A 16995-nucleotide genomic window follows, 5' to 3' on the forward strand; every position below is an offset into this window, starting at 1 on the left:
CCGTCCCGATCCGTGCGCGTACAACATTCGATCTAATTGAAGCAGTAAATCAAAGTTATTAAACGTAGCCTCAGACCACGGGTGCAGGGGACACACACACACACAACATCGGTGTAAATGTTTGAAGTAGTGTCCGAGAGTAAAGGGAGAAAATAGAAAGGATTGGTTCTTGCAGTGTTGGTGGTTGAACACAAACGCTCTGATGTTCGTTTAGTGTTGTCTGAGTTTCCGAAAAAAAGAGTGTACAAAGTGTGTGCAAAAATATCAACCAAAAATGTGAAACAAATAATCAATTTGTGAGTTTTCCTGATAACCTGATAAAAAAAACAGCACAATTTTATGTTAAACATTTTGGGTGACACATCCTTCTCCTCCAACGAAAGAAACGGCCCATAAACCATTGCCCAAAGCCTACTGCTTGCTTCTCGCACAGCGTTCGTTGACAGCGTGATTCATAATTAACACGCTGCTGCTTACCTGTTGTGTCCCTTTTGTGCCATCGTCTGCCACGTGCCAACGAAGCGAGCCACCGCATTCCCCATCCGCAAGGATCTTCCTCATTTCGGCGGCATTTCAACCATTTTTTGTTGTAGCTGCATTTGTGTTTTGGGTAAGTTTGACGAAAAGTAGTTTCTTTCACCCTGGGTGTGCATGTGTGTGTTCGTTTGTGTCTAAATTAGAGCGGGCCGAGCAGCATCAGATTCAGCTAGATTCCCATCCATATCAATTACCGTCCCCCTGGTTCAGAGGTGAATAATGTAGTAAAGCTCCAGTGGGGAAGTATCGCCTTTTTATCGTCATTTGTGGGCGACCATCATTCTAATTTAATAGCGTTTCCGTTTGCGTCTACGTGTTCTAGCGTGAGTGTGTGTGTTGAAAGGGTTCCCTGCTCTTGTGGAGTCATTTTTTGCATACTCTGCATAAAGCAGCATAAAAGATGGTAGTTGATATAAAATGCACCACCAGTCGTTTTAACCACCGGGTTTAAACCAAGAAAAAAGCGTCTCGTGTCTGTTTTGTGATCGAATCGATTTGTCTGACCGTCGGCTACGGTCGGAAGTTAATGCCAAGGTTCTTCTAGGTGTTCTGTACGCTCCGGCTTCATGCTGCGAACAACACGCCAGCAATACAAGACACCAGAGCTGAGTGAGTAGGTGAACCTGTTTCAACCACATACCGTGTACCACGCTTTAATGCCAGGTTCCGGTGCAACAGTGCCCACTTTGTACGGGTGGTTTGCATCCAGCGACGACACACGACACGGGGATTTTGGTTGCATTTTTGCAAGATTAAGAGCGATAAGAAGCTGTGGTACAGCATCTTAATTTTCGGATCAAGAAAGTAGAAATTTGTCTGCGGCAAAGGAACTTCGGTCCTCCCTAAAGATGCTTCTGTTAGTAAGCGGATGAGCTTAATGTGCACTGACTTCCACGAAGGACTGTGACTGGCTGGCTGTATGTGTGTGTGTGTGAGAGAGAGCTTGGGCGACGTTTAATATTGATGAGATTGACTCGTATTTGGCAAGAGATTATTTAAAGCCTCGAGAACCAGTATCTTGAGCCAAGAAGCAACACGACGTCACACGCCGATACTGTTTGGGTGAGGCAACCAATGCAGAAAATAGGAAGGCTAAGAAAAGGTTCCTTTATTTCCCCTGTTTGATTTCGCCATTGGCCTTTTGCTTTATGATGATAAATGAGCAACGGTCGAAGCGGGGAAAAGGAAGAAGCGTTCGCTTCGAGAAATTTGGGGTTGCCTATGGTATTTTGGACCAAAGTTCTTGTTCGATTAATAAATCAGATAAGAAGAAAGGTAAATCTGTTGATTTGATTGCAACAATCAAAGTGAGAGTGATAAATGTATCAAAAAAAAAGATGAAGTAGTTAAACACTTCCATAAAAACGTCCTATTTTAGCTCGAAAAATGTTTATGAATATAAAGAATGATTAGAACATCATTTCATTTTTGGGCAGACTTTTTCGCTACACTCTGCTAGGCTGCTGCTTGCCGAGTTTTTCACTCACCTGCTTTTTTCCTTCCATCGTGTCTATAATTTATTCACCATCTGCCACGGTTCCTTTGCTTCAAGTCTCGTCCGCACTCCCGGTGAATATCTAATCATTACAGCTTACCATTTTTTTGTTTCGCCCACCATCTACCATTCTAAGATGGAAAAGCTCCCTTTCTTTTGTTTGTTGTTTGTCGTGCTTTAGATTTTTCCCATTTTCATTGCTCTCTCTCTCTCTAGAGAAGGTTTAGTGAAAGAGGAAAGAGTTTCACTAGCGAAAGGGCAGTGCTGGCTCGTGATGAATAATTTGGACTCATTAATCTGAATCAAGCACTGGTGGTACAATTGCAATAAACGTTTTACACAATGTTAATTATTGCGACACCACAACTGGTCTGTTTGTGATCGTTTTTTGTGTTGAATTTGGCGTTGAAAATACTATTAAATTTAGATTAAAATTGCTATAAAACACACACACCAAAACATAAGGAAGTAAAGTGGTTATGGAGAACAATAATTCCTCAAACCACTTGACCACGCTAAAATATTGGGAGAGTAAATATTGATCTAACTACCATTTCTACACCTCTCCGATCGCAATAGTTTCACTAAATCTTCACGTTTGCTGCTTGTCCGTCGAGCCAACCCCCGGCAGGTCATTATCATAAAGAATCCAATCAAACGGCTTTGGGTTTTGTTTCGCTACACTCAGAAACGCCAGAATCGGCCAGAAGGAGACCCAAGCCGGTGAGGGAAGAAGCTGCGCTCACCGTTTTGTTGACAGTGTGTCGCGGTGTCGCGGTGCGGTTATGATGTCATTAAGGTCATCCGCGTTGGATTAATGCGCCACGGCACGGCACGCGCAAAACCACCGCGTACACACAAACATCGAATGCTTCGGTTTATGAGATGCTTGCCGCCGTATGTTGCCTTCGATTCAACTGCGTGCGTGTGTGTGCTGAGCGCGGGGGTGTAAGCAGTCGAGCGGGTTCCATTCGCGAGGTGGTGGCCGCCTTCGCATAAAACAGCCTGAAAAACCTGCTTTGCAAACAAAACTCTCCCCACGCGTTGTTGTTGTGGCTCTCTCGCCGCGCGGCTGAGATGCCGGGGTAAAATGCGTCCAACTTCCCGTCTCGATGTATAGTCTCGTTCAAACCCCCCAAGCGCCGATGGCCGTAGGTTGCATTGCAAGCCGTCTGCGCGAATGTGTATGTGGTTCAAGAAATATTCACCAACTGTTACGAAAAACCACTTTTTCGACACGGTCCAGCACTGGAAGGTTAGGTACAGTCTGTGCGAACCGTTCGCAAAGCTAATAAAAAAGGATGCAAACACCACTTGGCGGGTGAAAAATCCATCCGAAAGTGCTGGCGCACGATATTTACCGTGGAAGATTGATTTTGAAGTGATTCTCCCCGGTCATTTTTTCTTCACTGACCCCTTTTTATCATCCTCTTGCTTGCAAGGATGAGTTTGGTGCGATTTAGGCACGGGCGTGAGATTACGACGGGAAACGGGAAAGGAGTAAAGTTTGCATAGTGCTTCACGCACTCTGGCACGGGAAAATCACGCTTCACGCCAGCCAGTCAGCCAGCCAGCCAGCTCGAAGTTCAATGGCGACCCTCACCCGTTTCATTAACTCGTTTAGCTTTAATTGCTTTCGCTTTAATTAAATTTTTGCGTCCAAAAGCCGTCCGAAGTGCGCTACCCTGTCAGCTTCAATGGTGGAAGAGGGTGTCGGGTTGAGGGTGTGATTTTTTGTTTTGTTTTTAGCAGACAGACCATTCCGGGAAAGCTGGGGCCAGGGGTCTGGCTTTTTTTCTTTTAATGAAGTGCTTTGGTGGTGAAGTTTTTGCTCCGATCCGGTGACGCTATCGACGACGCTAAATGCCCCTTTTGATGGCTCGCTAACGGATGAACGATGCGGGCGAAAATGCTGTTGCGGATAATTCATTTTCCCGCCGATCCGGGCCAGCTCCTAATGAAATATGATCGTAAAATGTTACAAAAGAGCGGGCACTGAAGCGTGACGATGAAGGTCAAAAGGAGAAGAGAAAAGAATGTAAGGGGATTAAGGTTGGTCAATTGTTTAAATAGGCAATAGATTGATGTGATTAAAAGAAAAGAGCGCTGTTTTATTAATAAATCGGCAGACAGCTCGGCGGAATGATTTATTATCCACAAAAAATGCTTATTAGCGAGGAATTGTCTCGCGGAATGCATACTTTAAGGCTGAAAATTCAAAAACACGCAATCGTAGGAACAAATACTTCTAAAGCGCCTAAAAACGATCATTTTATGACTAGAAAACTGCAGTCCATCAGTGAATCCAAACATTGTTGCTAATGTCATTGTTATTGATTGACATTTTCACATCCATATTCATGGTCCATTAAGCCTCATGAATGGCAAATACTACTCCCACAACAAAATTATACGTCCTGTATGCGTCCTTAATTGATCTGACGTGGTGAATAAAAAATTCACCAGCCCCCTTCTCTTTGTCGGAAAAATGGCTTCTTACCTGTTGCATTCCGTAATCAAGAGTCTTCACCACCATGGCCACCAACACGAGCAAAACAAAAAGCTGTAAAAAAGCCAGAACTGTTTTCCCTTTGGGCGAATCCATTTCCATCCACTTTGCTTGCACTGGCATTATCAGAATAGCGCACAGTACTCGTATCGCCGCTTGCCTAAACGCGGGAATGCTATGCAAAATGGTTGCGCTGCTCCCATTTACAACTCGCTGCTCTACTACTTTTCCAACACTCTGTCCGTTTCTCCTGCTCTTTCAAACCTGCTTAAAAAAGTGGACGAATGTGAGAGACAAAGAAAAAAGGTGGGCAAAGCCTCGGGCGAGCCCGTCGATCGTATCATGGCATTAGTCTGTAGAATGGACGATTTTTCCACTGTACAATTAATTCACTGGCGCGTACTGGCGGCCCAGGGTGTCAGGAGAGATAAAAATAAAAGTGGAACGAAATAAAGCACAAATGGAGGGGAATGGAGAGTTTTGTGCCATTCCTTTTATTCAGTATCCGTTTCCGGACTCAAAAGGTTTTTTTTGCCTGTTGCTTTTTGTTCTCGGAATGATATTCCACATCGATTGCTGCCCCCGTGTGCCATAACGCCAGTGATGCAGTGCAGTTGTACTAGCCCTTGGTTGTTCTGGCAGATTTGTACAAAAACTGTCATTGCCCATTGCGCTTGAACTGTCAAACGTGAACGCGCGACCAAGCTGACATGATGCGCTTAATGCGAGCAAATTCAATCAACGAATCTCAACTCGGCGCTCGGGCTGTGATCGATCGCGGCATTGAGCAAAGCTGACGATAGCTGACAGCCGGGTAATCGAGTGAAGTGAGCAATCGGAGCTTCACACCTCAATTCAGAGTACCATTTTGTGAATAAAAGCTGAAGCCTATGAAGCTTCACAGGATGGAGAGTTACTTGCTAAAGCAAGAATTGAAGAGAGCACATTGTAATGTTTCCTTTCTCTTAACACACATGCCGTCTTTCTATCGAACAATTTGTATAATTTAGCTGTTTGGCTCAACAATACCGTTCTCTACTTTATACTTTTGCAAAAAAAAAACACCTTTTAGAGGGAAAGCCCCGAAAGTTCCGAAGCAAAATTGAATTAGGGTTACCCCTTAAGATTGGCCCAAATGCTGGGCTTTACCTGCCGGGCTTCATCAACGCCACCGTCTTCTTTGATAGTGCCGGTAGGGCCAGCTTAGTGCCGCTATTAGGGGCCGCATTCTTTTGGCCATCCGAGTTTGCGTCGTCCGCCTTCCAAGAACTCATCTTCACTTGCTCGCACCATTTCCAAAAGGACATGATGATTCTTGGTCTTTTTGGATAAAAGCGGGAAGAGAATGAAAGGATGAAATTCCACACCAGTCGTGCGGGTGGGCGCCCGGGAAGGAATTCCGACGGCATCATGATGACGTTCGAAATTTTGGCCGGAAGTGAACGGTTTGAAGGGGTTTGGTTGGGGTGTGAAGCATTTTGCAAACTGTTCCATGTTTTTTTCCCCCGGTGGTCTATGTGGCAAAGGGTCCAGATGCTCACCATTGACACCACCCAAGGGGGGGGGGAGTTGGTTTGTGGCCAAATTATGGCATTTTGAGGGTAAATTGAGTTGAGCATGGAGTTGGAAAACGTGGCCAAAACGTCTAGATAGGATGTGAAAGGAAAGGATTCGGTGATGAAGACATATCGACTCGGGACATTCATGGAATAGTTGTCGAATCGATGGCATGCATGCTTTTAATGTGCGACTAGACGCTTTTAGATGGATCAGAGTGGGAATAAGTGATTGAGATTGTAGAATTGTAAAAAGAGAAGCACTTTCAAGCTTAAATGTATGTCAAATGGATTTAACACTCATCGTTTGCTATACCGATTGCATAATTTTAGGCGGACATGTTGTACAGATAGCATTTTTCCCAGTATTCTTACAAACAAAATTAAAGACTTTAATACGAACATGATTTGAACCTGACAGATCCAACCCGATTGAATAAGGCCAAAGCAAAGGTGCTCACACTTTGAAAGCGAAAACGAATAATGAGACCGAAATAGAACTCTTCCGGTATAAAGACCTCCAGGTGTGAGGCGAAATAGGAGAAAAAAGGCGTCACCGAAAGCCGAAACGAGCAAACGAACCACTCAAAATGAGGTAAGAAGACGGAAGCCAACGTACTTTATACGTTTTTTTATTTTCGTCCGGATTCAAAGCTTTTCATCTCCAAACGCTCCTCTGTGTGTATGTGTGTGTGATGCGTAATATCGCCCGTTTGCCAGGCCCGAATCAAAGCCGAAACGAAGTCAAATTTATTCAGGATTACGATGAAATTGAAAACGAACAAATGTAAATGGCTTTACCTTGCCCGGTTTTCTTCCATTCATTCGTTCGCTTTTGGCCCTGTGAATTCCCTGTTCGATAAGAGTTGGGCAGCCGCTTTTTTTTTTCTTACTTTCGATTTGTGCAAGATCAAAACTATGAACCAGTAGCAGCGTGTAGAACTCTTGGGTTCATTAGAGTGGATGTCCACCGCCGAAATCGAAGGGTCGTGCCCGAATGTGTACATTTTTATTTGGCTGGGCTGAAAATGAGCTTCGCAATGGGACCATTCTTATTCACTCTTAATACTGTAAGGAAGGGACAAACACAGACACAGGGAAGGATGGCAGGATCAAGAAGCTTTTGTGCACACAGCACCGTCAAACGGAGAGGGGTTTCGCTGTGTTGGGAGGGTGTGCACGCACACACGTGGGATCCCCTTGCCGGATGGGACAATTCGATCGAGAAAAGGGTTATGTTGTCTTCCGTGTTGTTTTTTTCCCCTCCATTTCGCCAGGTAATTGAGACCTTTACTGATTGTTAGTAGAAGCCATTGGTGACGCTATTGGTGACAATTAGGATTTGGAAAATGGAAAGTATCCCAATCTAGCTCGTGGTTCTCTCTATATTTTGGTGGAGGGAAAGTGGCCACACATAATTAAAGTTGGATTAGGTAAAGGAAATGTGATTTCAAAAATGAATCGAAATGAAAAGAAACGAAAGCTTTTAAGTGCTTATTTAAATGAATCTAAACCTTCTGCAAAACAATTCTCCGAAAAAAAAACACTTCTACATTCCATTGCTTAAATAGCAAAACGATTCAACAAACCTGCCAACTGGCGCCGCAAACGGTGTGTCCTTACTCAAAAACAATTCTCCATGTCACATGCAGCGAAGATGATGAAAAAAGTTCCACTTTATATCCTGCCAGCTTTCCGGAAGCTTCGGGCCTCTCCCTGTTTGCTCCTCAAGCTCAATGTGTATTGCCGGAAATGTTGATCCAGGGACGGACTATAAATTTTAAATTTCTTTCCACCCTGCCGGACCCAGACGGCAATGCCGGGGATGAATAGGGCCCAAGCATACGGGAGCATGTAAGCATACGTTTAATGGGTCTCACCATGCTGCCCCTTCCCGGACTGTCTAGAGTGGTGATGTGGGGAGGGCTATCGTTTGTTTGGGTTCGGTTTTTTGACAGTTTAACATGCAAACGATACTGCGCCAGCGAGTGTACCTTTGCCGGTATATAAAGTTATAAATTTTGAAACCGTCAACCCCGAATGGAGGCACCTGGTGGTTTGTAGAAATGAAGTAACCGCAGGTGGTTGATTACGAAAACGGGATACTAATGGAACGTGGGAAGTGGGGCAGAGAGTAGTGGTTGATGGTTTTTACGATGTTCTGGGCAGCCCGAGGTAGATTCTGCACAGTAGACAGGGAAGATAAAAAATGTATGAATTTATATTGCTTTCGATGCAACTTGCATCATTGCAGAACGCTTGGCTAAGGTCTGCATAGTATCGCTTACTGCACTTGCTTCTCAAAGCGATCATCTAAATAGCAAAACAAGACCTCTGAGCCGTTTCCGAAACGGCAAACATCTTGTACGTTGACCTTTAACATATCGATCGTATAAGATTATAAAAGGCTTCGAGTCCCTAATAGGATATGATAGCGCAAACAGGTAGTCCCCGAAGCACACGCTACATCTTATGTGTTCCGGGCAGAAGAAGTGAGCTCGATTTTTTCCCTCACACTCCCTTCCAACTAAAAGACTTTAACCATTTTCGGACACCGCCATCGCCCCGCAGAGACTTTTGATGGACTTTATTTATGGACGGGCCTAACCTAATTTCAACTTTTCCCCGATGGAAGACAAACAAGTTTTCTCTCCCATTCGTCGCCTCGCTGTGGCAGGTTGGTCTTGGCAGGACATTTTTAGACGGTGAAGGTGCATCGCACGAAAAGGAAAGCAGACACCGGACACGGGCGAACGTTAACCCTGGGCGAACTAACCTCCCCATATGGTGACACTCTCGCGCGCATCCCGAAAATAGCCATCGTTTTGCGAACCACAGCCCGGATATGGTTCCGGGAAGCGATTCATTACGGGTTGTGTCCCGGGGACTCCTGTTTGTGAGTAGTCGCCCGCAGGATACCCCGCAGCAGGATTGGATGGGCAAGGTTCATCAAGGTTTATTTGATACTTTTCTCGTTCGCGCTCTGCGAGTTTACGGTATGTTCATGGTCCCACCTAATGTCGAATTCGTTTAGCAGTGTGATGAGTGTGAAATTTAATAGGAGAGATTTACAAAAAAATCCTCAAAATATAAAGTAATGCAATGCTTCTCGAAGGTTTTGATGAATCAATTGAATAATTTTCAAAACTATCTTATTAATAAATTTATGAAAGACTTTGAACAGTGAAAAGTTCCACCAACACTGTAAAGCTACTAGATGTATTGCCCGCTTTCCACGTCGACTGGGTACACCTGCAACCACCAACGGGAGCGCTTCAATCAGCAGCAACGACCGCCTATTTCATCCGGAAGTTATGCCTCATAGGCTTCATTAGATACAGCCGCCCGTCCGATTCGCAAAGGAACGGGACGTTGAAATAGCCTCGTTCGCTTTCGGTACGACCGGCTCGGCCATAAAGATCGTTACATCGTATCGCGGGGCTTGGGCCATCCGTGAACGTGCATGAAAAGCCTCGAAACCTTCAACAGACCGTACAGCGCGAACCGTTGGTGTGCCTGCATGGTGGCCAATGCAATGTGTAGCATATGTAGGTCGAAAAGACTGCAGGTGACACTAACGGGTCCTGGGTATGCATGCATGCCATGGTGTGCCACTAGAACGTTGGAACCGTGCGGCATAGCATAAACATGAAAGTAGTCTCTGTGGTTATGTGTGTGTGTGTGTATGTGTCTAATGGTACGTGAGGGAAACATATTTTTGAAGCTGGCTCGTTTGCATTATGCACATGTGGTGGCTGGCATGTTCGCGGTAATAATGTACTTTTGCCACTTTGTTGCGATTTTGACCGACATGCATGTTTTGAAAAGACGCAGAGAGGAGGGTGCACGATGTATTTTTTTTAGGGGAACATGTTTATTTGCATGAGAAAGGAACGGTTTCCTCTTCACAGAGCTCTTTTTTGTTGTTTATTGCTTCTTATGAAGGTAATTATGTCACAAAGGGTGCATGACTTTAGGCGCTTTGTCTTGGAAGTTGCATACACCGTGGGCTATTAGAACAAAATTTGCCTAAAAGTATGCAATTTGCGGGCAACAGAGAAAGTTGGCTTTAAAATAAGCGTCATTAAATTTTATGTTCTCAGTTTGAGACTACGATTCTTCTATTCTATAGACTTTTTATCTGAATTTTTATTGACCCTTATTAACGTAAAGATAAGATGGGCAAATGATAAAGCTTCATTGCTTCCCTCGGGCTAATCTATTTCCCAAATCAAATCCTAAAGCTCCCAGCTGTCTTTTCCCAAATCAAACTTCCGTCAACAACTATTAAAACGCTTGTCGAGCGCTGGCTCTTAATTTTATCTCCACAATTAATTGCTATCGTGTTCTAATTAGTAATTTCATATCAAACTCGAGCACATATGGCTCTCGTCTTACGCGTAAGCGGAAATAATTATTTGACATTAGCTCACGCGAAACCGGCCTGGGAGACGGGTCTCGGTATTTCTCCCCCAAAAACCAACCCAGTCAGCACCCCCGACGTCGACGTGTAATCACAGCATCATTAATTAATCTCTTCAAGCGATGAAATGACATTGGAACGAAATCCATCCCTCCCAAAAACCATCCTTCCATTTCCCTAAGGAGATCGTTTAATCTACGGTCTTGATTTGCCAGCGGACAGCGGTACAGGAACGGGTCAGGAAATGAAACAGTTATCGGATTGATGAGTCGCGGGCACTGCTGGGTCCCTCTTCTACGTTGCTGAAAGGACACACTGCTGTGGTGGCGAACCGCAACATCATGCTGTTTGGTTCCTTTCGTGGCCCATATCGTTATGGTCTAATAAAATCCAGCAAGACTTCATACTCCGTCAGCTGGAACGCAGCAGACCGTGGAGCGAAGAGAGTTGCAGGCGAGTTCCTTTTTCATAAAGCTGCATGAAGATCGGCGGTGACCGGTGGGAGGATGTTTAATTAAGCAAGCGATCGATGTGACGTACCGTCGGTTTCGTTAACTCATTGGCCATCCCACCCAGACGTCGGATGGTTGTAGTATAATGAGATTGAATCATCACCCGTCATCATCCGGGCTGGTGAGTGGAAGTGACATTTTAATGGACGTTTCGTGCAATGTTTGTGTATCGCATGTAACATGAAACGAGGAACGTGTTTTATTTTTGCATATCATTCTAAAATACAGCGTGAATTCTCAAAATCCGATTTTTGATGTAAGCTCCTTTCTAACTGTACCTCAGAGAAGGTGGTTCAAAGCGAATGTTGTGTCTTGAAGACATTTTTGAATTCAAAATTCATTCGTTCGCTCTTCCGCTGTATACTCATGTCAAGCTAACAAGCAGACGCATCAGTTTGCGGTCAGAAGAGCCGCCTCTTGCTCACCCTATGCGAATGAAATATTCAACTCGACAGAAGACACGTTCTTCCCTGTGCCGTATGCTAGCAGCTTGGTAAAAGAGTTTGTATGTTTTATTGAACAACAAGAAACAGAACAACTGATAAAGAAAATAGACGTGCGTGATGCGTGTTTGGCGAATATATCATGGCCTAATATTTAGCATACAAGCCGCCGTCTTCAAAACCGATCAACGTCAGACGATTAAGATGCGCCCGCACCTTTGTCTGCCGTTGTGTGTTAGGCGCCACCACTTAAATATTCAAAGCGGCCGTGAAGATTAATTTATGCAAATAAAAAGAACAGTCCACAAAAAAGAAGCATCAAGTTTGATGCGAAAACTGCGTGTTTTTTAGCGTAAAGTGCCATTCCCATCCCGTTACTCGTCATCGCCCACAGCAGAAATGTGCTAAACAAAACACAACTTTCCAGTTCGACAGTGTGTGCGTGTGTAAAGCTATTTTTGATGCAAGATTTATGGCTGGGGTTGGTCTCAGGAGGTAAACGTTTTTTTTTTTTGGGTTTGCCTCGTTTTGTCTCTTTAGCTGGTTGACGGTGCACTACTCCTCCACAAACCGGTACTGGCATGAATCGTTCCACTGTGTTCGATTGTTCGATGCTGCAGTTTTGTGCTCAGCAGTGTGTCCCAGCAATATAAATCAATGGCTGTTTGAGTTTGGGAGTTTTGCGTTTTACAGAAATAGATTTTTAAATTTTGGCAACTCTTTACACGAGCGTGTGTGTTTGCACATTGATAGCTGTTTCCTGAATGGTGGGGTTTTGTTTATTTCTTTTGAGCATTTTATATTTTATTTAATTTTGTGTTGCAAATTGCACAAATAGAGGCTTTATGTGGTGAAAATGACCTTACCTCCATCCTTCATAGAAAATACGCGCCGAAAGGTATGCAATACGCGTCTCAAAACTGTGTTAATGGGATTATTGTGAAGCGATATCGTTAATTAGGTTCTCCTTTTCCCCATAATAGCTTATAAAGCGTCTCTTCTCCGAACCAGAATGGCCATTAAATGATAGATAAAGATGGGTCAGTAATCCCAAAACTCATTCCCATCGCCATGCGTATGTAGTAATGATCCGTTTTCGTTTGATTATACTGCGGAGCAGCTAATTGAATTAGTTGCGCTGGTGAAGAAATATCCCTAAAGAAAATGCCCCAAACGCGAACGGTTCGCAGCAGCAGTGTTGCCCCCATTCTCAACGAAATGTCCATTCGGTTAAAGGTTGTATGTTTTGTTTGGTTGTTGTTGTTACCGTTGCCGTGTGGCCTTTCCTCGGGGTGTGTTGCGAAAAAGCGAAGGCAGAAAGCAAGCAGCAATCCTAAACCCAACCTCCAGCACTGAGCAAATACGCTCCGTTTGCTGTTACACGTTTTGCGGTAAGAAAGCTGCAGCATCCAGGGGATCGTCGACAATGGTGCAGGAGAGGAGCGTTGGCAAACGAACGGCAGCATTCGGAATTGTTTTTCCGCTGCTGTGTTTCCTTTTAATTTGGGCACCCTCGAGGGCACACCAGTTGATTAATCAGCGTCAGTATCAATGGCGTGAAAGGCACGAGATACAGCTCGTAAACAAGCGCGATGGCGATGGCAATGGGGGCGACGGGCAAATTGAGGGACGAATTGCAACAATTTTCCGCTCGCCAAACGCTTGTTTACCGTGTATACTCACCGCCGAATGCAGGCGAGAGCTTTTGGGGAAAGGGAGATCACTTGGCATGCTGAGTCGAACAAGTTTGCAATGTTTCTCGATTGAAAATGGATTTCTGGTACGAATTTGCTTTGTTAAATGTTAAGTTGTACTGAATGTTGAGAATATTGCGAAATTGTAGTGAAACAAGCTCGCTCCGTACCGTCACACAAGCAAAAGTTTTCCTCCCAACGATGCCAAACGCATCGTCAATAAATATTTAAGCTCAGCAGCAACATCAGCAAAAGCAGCAACAGCAGCAGCACCATCAGCGTCAGCAACAGCTGACAACATCGCCGTACATCGTATACGGTTTTACGCTTAGCTTAAAAGCTTTCCAACTCCCCTCTCTCCCCGCCACCGAGCCGAAAGTTGGATCAGTCCATTTTCCGCTACATCCTTACTACCTAAATGCGGTAATACGACGTTCCACACACACGTTTGGCGGCGGTGGTTTGGAGTTGGCAAAGGTCGCGCACGTGGTTTTCGTTTGCTTTCAGCAGCTTTCGCGCTTGCTGAACGCGCGTATCGATCCGGGTGACAGTGGTGTTGTGTGGCAGCCAGCTTGGATGGGAGTTTTCCACCTTCTTCTTCGAGGCTTCGACTACAACAACAACAACCGCGGCTGAGCTGGGGGTACGTGTGCATGGCATGTTTCGGTGCCTTACAGCGAAGGTGCGTTCCTCAAGTCCAACAAGAGAGGGGAGAAAGTTTTCGTAAACTCCTCCAGGCAAAAAGACCGAGCCCCCGGCATGTGTACGTGTGTGTGTATCCGCTTGTCTGCGTGTGCTTGTATTTCGTTGTGCAGCAGTCGCGCGCGCACTCGGGGAAAATCCCGAGCGAAGGGTAGATATTCACGTAGTTTATTAAATTTTCTTTATTATTTATGGCTTTCCGTTTGCGCGCTTGCTTGCTTTCGGGCGAGAATGAAGAACGCTGCGCGTTACCACATCCTTCCTTCAATTTGTCCGCCGCGCAAAACGCGTGTCTGGAGGCAGCAGCAGCAGCAGCTGGGGCTGCATTGTATTGCCTCCCAACTGGGTGGTGCGTTTTCTTACGTGCCACAGCGGTGAATTAACCGTAAAACCGTGTTCACTTGTTTAACTTTTGCGCCTTGTTGCTCCTTCATCCCCTTCCCGGGTGTGGTCATGATGATTCAAAGATCGCGAAGTTTAAGCATTGGAGCAACCTGGACCCCTTGGGACCTCTGGGAACTTTAGGTCCGTCCCTCACTTCCCAGACAATTTTCACACTTCCGCAAAGAACTTCCATTGTGGGCGAACCAGGCACATCCTTCGGCTGTCCCTGATCGGAAGATGTACGACCGTGGTGTTAGCGAGCGTTCTTGAAGTTCCTGGAAACTTAACTCCTCAAGCCACAGCCTCAAGAATCAGCTTGATCAGTCGGAGTGCCAGCCGCCACAGTCGTCGCCAGGGCTTTCGCGCAAAAAGCTTCCTCTCCGGACATCCACCGGATATAACTTTGGCTTTGCGGTGCAGGTTTGCACGGGAAGGTAGCGCGGGAGCAGTTTGCACGGAAATCAGGAGATCAAGTTTAAAATGGAAATCATAATGGAGCACCCAGCACCCCTGTCCGAGAACGGGGACCTCAGCCCCGGGTGTGGGAGTTTTCCCATTATTTATTCAATTTCAATTAGGCAATGGATCACGCGGAGAGCGGTCTCTGATGTGCCCGAGGGTTTTAAGTAAGATTGAGTCGAACGAGTCGAGTTGGACGCCGGGTTTTACATTCCTGCGGATCGCGTACATTAACGAAAACTGCCACGACAAGGTACATGCTGATGATGGACAAAAGTCTTCAATGCTTCCATTGAACCTCCCTTGTGGTGTGATCCCTGTGCGGTCAGTGACGTGTATCGAAAAACTGTGGAGGTGATGATTTTAAATCTCAAAGTAATATTTCCATCCGGTCAAACCACCGGGTTTTAGGTCCGGTGGATGAGATTGGTAGAATACTAATTTTGTGTTTGCATAAATTTCACTTGACACCTCATTTTCCCACTGACCTGGGGTCCCTCACTACGTTACGCTTCGTTACAAATGAGAGGACAGGGACAGCATTTTCCCTCGCCGCTGTTGAGGTCTCATACAGGAGTTGTCCTTTCACCTTACTTCGGTTTTATTAATGCTACACGTAGACATCACATCGCACTCTCTCTTTTTGGAGAGAGTTCACACAGGTAGACAGGCTAGAACGTCCCGGCGTGCATACGAAATTCATCGGAGCTTTAAGAGCATTATAAGTATTTTCCCGCGGCTGTCGGGACAGCTGACGGCCCCGAGGGTTGGAACATTTTTCACATGCTGCTTTATCTGCTTAGCGAGTCCAAGCGAAGACCATGCATGCTTGCGTCGGGGTTACAGAGAAGCGCCACGCTCGGTGTGATGAAGTATGCATGCGAGAGATGGCTCGCCGGCTGCCTTTCGTCCAGCTTGGGATCAAGCACACACACACTCACGCAAATCGTTACGGTTGACCATCCAGTGGAAAATAAACTTCTTAACGTACTCGTCTGACCGTCATTCGTGCATGTGTGTCTGCATTGAAGATGAAGTATCATAAGGTCACAGATTTTAACCTCTTTTTTCGGGTTTTCTGACGCTTTTTTGCTGCTGGAACGTTAAGGTTGCCCGATGTTTTACAGAGATTTAATAATTCACTCCGAAAGGTTCATTTGAACTTTGCTGTCTTCATAGTTAATCTGTCTATTTTTATTGTACTTTATTATTCTACATTATTTCCTTGTGAATGAAGTATTAATCCATTTGAAGCAAGCTTCGCCTAAATGAATGCAATCTGCTTAATAATGCATGTGTTTTAAATGAAACAAAAGCTCTTCAAAAGGCCAAGTTCGATCTCAACGACCATTTCGCTGAATCATCACGGTTTTCCCGGACGTATCACCGCATTCTATCAAATTGAGCAATCTAATGATCTGGGACTTCTTGAACTACTTGAACCCAGTGCTGACACAGCTCACTTTCTGCAAGAATAAATCTCGCTGTATATGGCTGGGTGAACAGATTGAACTGTGACAAGGCTAACTAAAGAAATCCCACCCTCATCATCCTTTATCCTCCGAGATCCAGCCCCGTACCGCGCGGTTTGGAGTGTCAATTTTCATCCCTTCTCTTCCAGGAATGGGATATTGTCTTTTCTTTCCTTTTCCCGTCGCACTTATCGGAGTCTCATCGGCCCAGAAGTTAGCAACTTATCTGGAAACCATAAATCATTAAGCACCATCACGCGACGCTCTAATGCATCGCCAGCCGAGCGCAACGGCAGGGCTGTAGATATGCTTCAAAATGACTTGCTCTGGCAACAGCATCGTGACAGCTTCCTGTGAGGCGCTTCCGCACAGCGTTGTGTCATAAAGAATAATTAATATTTTGGCCATCAGCCGCCGGGGAAATGAAGCAGTTTGCTCTCACACGCACCCTTGCTTAGTCTCACGCTCTCGCAATCTCGAGAGAGAAAAGGCTTGTCGTTTGACAGCGTATCAGCAATTTTAGGGGGGGGGGGGGAGTGTTTGTGGAAATGTCGAACCCTTCTTCCCTGCTCTAGATCGAGGATAAAAGGTCAGCGGCACTGTAATCGTTTAATTGGAGGATGACACCTGCCAATTTTGAAGTTAAGGATAGGCTTTAACTTTGAGCTCTTGGGACCCCTTTTGTCACGAAGCAATTTATTGATTGCTGCTGTCCTGTCAGCGTAAAAGCGATTCGAATTGGAGCACGATTTAGTTGAGGCACAATCGGTCAATTTTTGACGCACGGTTTGTGCAGGTTATGATTAATG

The 16995-nt window shown here is 45.2% G+C and overlaps 1 protein-coding gene across 5 annotated transcripts in view; it reads left to right on the top strand.

Moving 5' to 3' along the window:
• The window catches only part of LOC120894130 (rap guanine nucleotide exchange factor 4), a 105969-nt gene that overhangs the window by 508 nt on the left and 88466 nt on the right, over window positions 1–16995 (top strand). The gene's annotated exons all lie outside the window — the stretch shown is intronic.

This window comes from Anopheles arabiensis, chromosome 2 (assembly GCF_016920715.1).
Source record: "Anopheles arabiensis isolate DONGOLA chromosome 2, AaraD3, whole genome shotgun sequence".
NCBI lineage: Eukaryota > Metazoa > Arthropoda > Insecta > Diptera > Culicidae > Anopheles > Anopheles arabiensis.